The sequence below is a fragment of the Zea mays genome, chromosome 2 (genome assembly GCF_902167145.1).
Source record: "Zea mays cultivar B73 chromosome 2, Zm-B73-REFERENCE-NAM-5.0, whole genome shotgun sequence".
Classification (NCBI taxonomy): Eukaryota; Viridiplantae; Streptophyta; class Magnoliopsida; order Poales; family Poaceae; genus Zea; species Zea mays.
Genome location: NC_050097.1, coordinates 70570170 through 70574941, shown reverse-complemented (window position 1 = coordinate 70574941; position 4772 = coordinate 70570170). Strand labels below are relative to the sequence as shown.

General features: G+C 44.1%; 1 long non-coding RNA gene across 1 annotated transcript; it reads left to right on the top strand.

The window, feature by feature from the left end:
- The first annotated feature begins 2927 nt into the window (after nt 1–2927).
- LOC103646562 (uncharacterized) lies at nt 2928–3836 on the top strand. Its single transcript, XR_562272.4, has 2 exons — nt 2928–3141; nt 3476–3836. It is a non-coding gene; the product is annotated as an uncharacterized lncRNA (long non-coding RNA).
- The last annotated feature ends 936 nt before the right edge of the window (nt 3837–4772 follow it).

The window sequence follows — 4772 nt, the reverse complement described above, 5'->3', positions numbered from 1 at the left end:
GTTTTAACACTGTATTAAACCGATTTATCGAAAAACCGAATGAATTTTTAAGCCGAAAAAAGCTTCCTGCAGCCACCAGCCCACCACGATACAAACCCTAATCCCCACCGCCGCCCGACCCCGCAGCCTCATTCCAGGCGCATCGACAGCGACGGCACGCGCTGGTCAATCCACGGTCCACCAGTCGACCTCGCTCACCCGCGAGCCGCGGGCCTTGTCCTCGTCGTCGTTCATAGGCAGTGCAGCCTCATTCACCGGTCGTCCTCGTCCACCAGCGAATTGAAGTTCCTCGCCCATCAGCCAACGACGTCGACGCGGCCTCGTTCTCGTCCAGCCCAGCGTGCTGCACGTCGCCTTGCTGTTGCTGTGCTGCTGCTGTCTATGTAAGCTTGTTGTCGCTGCCTGTGTTGAATGTTGAAAGTTCCATACTTAGAGTTTCAGTTATTGTAAGCGTTCAATAATCAGTATGTTGGATGAGTGGATGTGTTGTTTTTTTTATGAAAATTGTATGCGTGTAGTTCTGAGTTGACGGTGTTTACCAATTACCAGACATAAAGATTGTATGTATGCATGAGCTGGACGACCGGTGTTTAGCAATTACCAGAGAGAGTCTAGAAATTTGGATTACATAGTTTTTGGTTTTTCGGTAAAATCGAAAACTGAACTGAAAACACCGAAAACCGAACTGAGCGGTTTCTCTATATTCAGTATTAGGGTGTTTGGTTTGAAGAATGAGCTAGTCCATCATCTTCTCACTCCTCACTATTTTTGTTTGGTTTGTGGAATGAAATGAGTTGATCCATCACCACTCCATTCCTTATAGTTAGTTAGTTAGTACTAATATGAGGATTGGGGTCATTCCACCAAATTTGAAGAATGAACCCATGATGCACCACCTCAATTTGGATGTGGTGATTCCTTAAACCAAACACACCCTATACCGATCAGCTAGTTGTTTCTGAAAACCGAAGTTTTTAAAAACCGAAATAATCGAACCGAAGTTTCGGTTTTTACCGAATGCCCAGGCCTACCTATCACAAAGTAAAAAATTGTTCTGTTGGAAAGGATTGAAGACAAATGTTGAGCTCTTTGTGAAGCAATGTGTAGTCTGTCAACAGGCAAAAGGAGAAAGGAAGTTGCCACCTGGGCTACTCCAACCTCTTCTAGTGCCTAAGGGAGCTTGGCAAGACCTGACCGTGGATCTCATAGAGAAGTTTCCAAAATTTGAGGGGTATGATACTATTCTGGTGGTGGTAGACAGATTTACTAAAGATGCCCACTTCTTTCCTTCAAAGCACCCATTTACAACTCAAGGGGTAGCTCAAGTGCTCAACTCATGATGGACTCAGTGATTAAGCTCCATGTTGTGCCGAAGACAGTGGTGTCTGACAGAGACAAGGTCTTTACAAGTGGGTTTTGGAAGCATTTGTTCAAATCACTAGACATTAAGCTAGCATTAAGCACAACTTATCATCCCTAAACAGATGGACAAAGTGAGAGGGTTAACCAATGTTTATAGATGTATCTTCGTTGTGCTATGCACTCTAACCCTTAGAAATGGAAGTCTTGGCTATTATTAGTCGAATTTTGGTATAATACATCTTTCCACTCATCATTGGGTTGTTCACCTTTCTAGACCTTATATGGCAATGAAGCATCTGTTCTTGCTGTCCCAATATTCAGACGAGATGAGGATGTGGGGGCTATACAATTTCTACAGCACATATCTGAGCATAATGAGATGTTAAAGGCTAATTTGACTCGAGCTCAGAAGAGGTATAAGCATTATGCTGATCAGAAAAGAGTTCCTAGAGAGTTTTATGTGGGAGAACAACTGTTTCTGAAATTACAACCTTATGCTCAACAGTTAGTGGCCAATCGACCATGCCCTAAGCTGCCATTCAGATATTTTGGCCCTTACAAGGTAGTGGAGAGGATTGGGCCATCTGCTTAACGTTTGGAACTGCCACAGGAAGCTCAGATCCACCTTGTCTTCCATGTCTCACAACTCAAGCCTTTTGTGCCCACTTATACTCGACTTTGATACTCTTCCTCAGACAGTGGATCTCGACAGTGGGAGCATCGTTCCGATGGAGATCTTGGATCGCAGACTGGTCATGGAAGGGAACACTACTATTGTCTAAGTTCTCATCAGATGGTCAAGTGTTCCATCAACATGTGCAACATGGGAAGATTTCAAAGTGGTCAAATCAAGATTTCTAAAGGCCTGTACTTGGGGTCAAGCAAGATCTGAAGGGGGATTGTCACGACTATACATCTGCAGGTAACACGGTGTAGGGAGATTAGAAGGGATTATAGTGTTGAGTTGTAATCAACCAGCCCACTTAGGAATACTATAAATGTCAAAGATGGTAAGGAGGCATGAAATGAATAAACGAAACAATAATCCACATACCTGATTGCCAAGTACCAGCTCCTAACGGACTTACCGGCGTCGGAGAAGGAGATGCTCACGCCTAGGCGAACTCTAGCGCCAGGGGGTCTTACACACCGTCGGTCAGCGCCCAGCGGGTTACGGCCCACTGGCGGCTAGCGGCCAGACGACAAGACCTTAGCCGCAGGCAGGGGCAGATTTAGGCTCCGGGCCACCTCGGCCATGGCCCGGGGCATGGCCCACGTTCTAGAATAGGTCCATATCGTTGATGGGCCCTTTAATAATTTTCTGGCAAACTCCCGGCCTACAGCCGTGCCCTTGAAGCCCAAGACCAGCTCCATCGTCCAGCACTGAGAAATTTGGATTTATGCCATTACGAGAACTAGGTTTCGCTTAAATACCATCATGTAAACACGTTTCGCTGATCCACCATTCTCAAACATTGTCTTTCAATCAAAATACCATTTAGGGGTTATTTTAAAACATAACCTTACTTTATTATATTGGCAACTAGTGAATGTACACTTTTGCCCTTGGATCAAATCAACCTGGGCATATTCCTCTCTCTTTCCTCATCCTCATCCGAGTGGCTCTCTCCGTGTGCTGTGGCGGCGCCTGGCTCTGCTCGGACGGACTCCACCGAAGGCGCTCGGCTCCCCTCGGGCTCCACCTGCGACGGCCGGCCCTCTGCCTGCACCGACGGTGCCCGGCCCCCTCGGCATCCACCAGCGGTGCTCGGCTCCAAGGTATACAGCAGCAGCGCCCTGTGTCGAGATCTCCCTTGTATCCCTTCCCTCTAGCGTTTTCCTGATTTGAGTGACAAGATTCTAAGAAGCTGTTGTTTTATGTGTTACCCAAGATTTAAATAAGCTAGTGTTAGAAGCTGGTGTTTTATGCTATCAAATGAACTAGTGTTAGAAGCTGCTGTTGGATGGAGATCGTAGTTATTTTGATGTGTGACGTTATCTTAAACAGATGTTCTGGTTTGGATGTGTACTGTTATCTGAAACAAATATTCAGAACTGAAAATGTTGAATCTGTTAAAGTGCACATGTTACTAGTTTCTGTTATTGTGCACAGGTTGCAAATGTTCAACACATGTGGCCGCAATGTCCACAGGTTTCAAATGTCCCAACTGGACCTAGCCCTCACGGACGGAAGTGCCCAGGACCTGTCAATATACTAGTGTATTGCGCCTGCGCGTATTCCAGCATAGGTTTCACGAAGGAACGATTGATATTCCGGTCGTGTATGTTTGTCAAAATAATCATTTCTAGATAGTGGTAGCAAACTGAATTTCCTTTGTCATGCAGTTGTAATCTTGAACATGGCTGAATTATGAATGGTGGTAGCAAACTGTTTCATGGCATCAAACTGAATTTCTAAAATTTTGGATGGTGCTAGCAAATTGGATGGTGCTAGCAAATAGAATGTTATGGCATCATGTTTGTTGTCAACTTTTGTTTGGTTTTGAATTTTCTTGTTAACAATTTTTTGGCACCATACACTGTTTTTTGAAAAGCAGAAGCAACAGCTCTGCTATTTGTCCGAGATGCAGCAGCAACCTGTTTTGTGCTCACTTTCATTGAAAGTGGCAGCTTGTTTTGGAAGCAGTAGTAGAACTTCCACTTGGAAGCAGCGTCAGCACTTGAAAGCAGCAGCACTACTTTGTAGCGGAAGCTAGTGATTTAACAAATCAAATGGGAGCAACACTTATAAGGAAGCAGCATCACCACCACTTGGTAAAACTGAAATCAATTATGATCTGACAGCTATTTTCAATGATGAATAGGAACGATAACACAATACACCTACAGCTGTAGATGAAATTATGAAATATATTATTGAATTCACATTCATGTCACAACTTAACAGTCATACTCAGTCTGCCATACATCCGAGTCACACTTGATAGAAATTGAAGATATATTCATTCCCTGTAAGAAGCCAACATACATAATTAATTGGAAAATATGTTAGTAGGAGCATATTAATAGGATAGTATTTGCTTTTGCTTGCCACATACATTGCGCATCAGCCGAGCATGTGCTCAGTGTAAGTTCTCTAATGAGAAAGGAAAGGAAAGGACATCCAATCCAAGCAAATGTTTTTTAATGAGACGACGTCACAGACCAAACCATAGAAGCAGTGTATCCCTCCAACTTTAATAAATAGGGGAAGAGAGCTATCCCAGATTCATCCCATTCGCATCTATGCTTTTGCTTGGGTGCCCTGCCCTGCCACAGCAACCATATCTACCCATCTTCCTCACATTAAAATGTTCCAAGTTCGCACCTGTTTTTTTTTGTAAAGAATGAGGTGCTGGTACCTATAATCAATGAATGTAGATATCATTCTGCTAACACCACTCATCCCA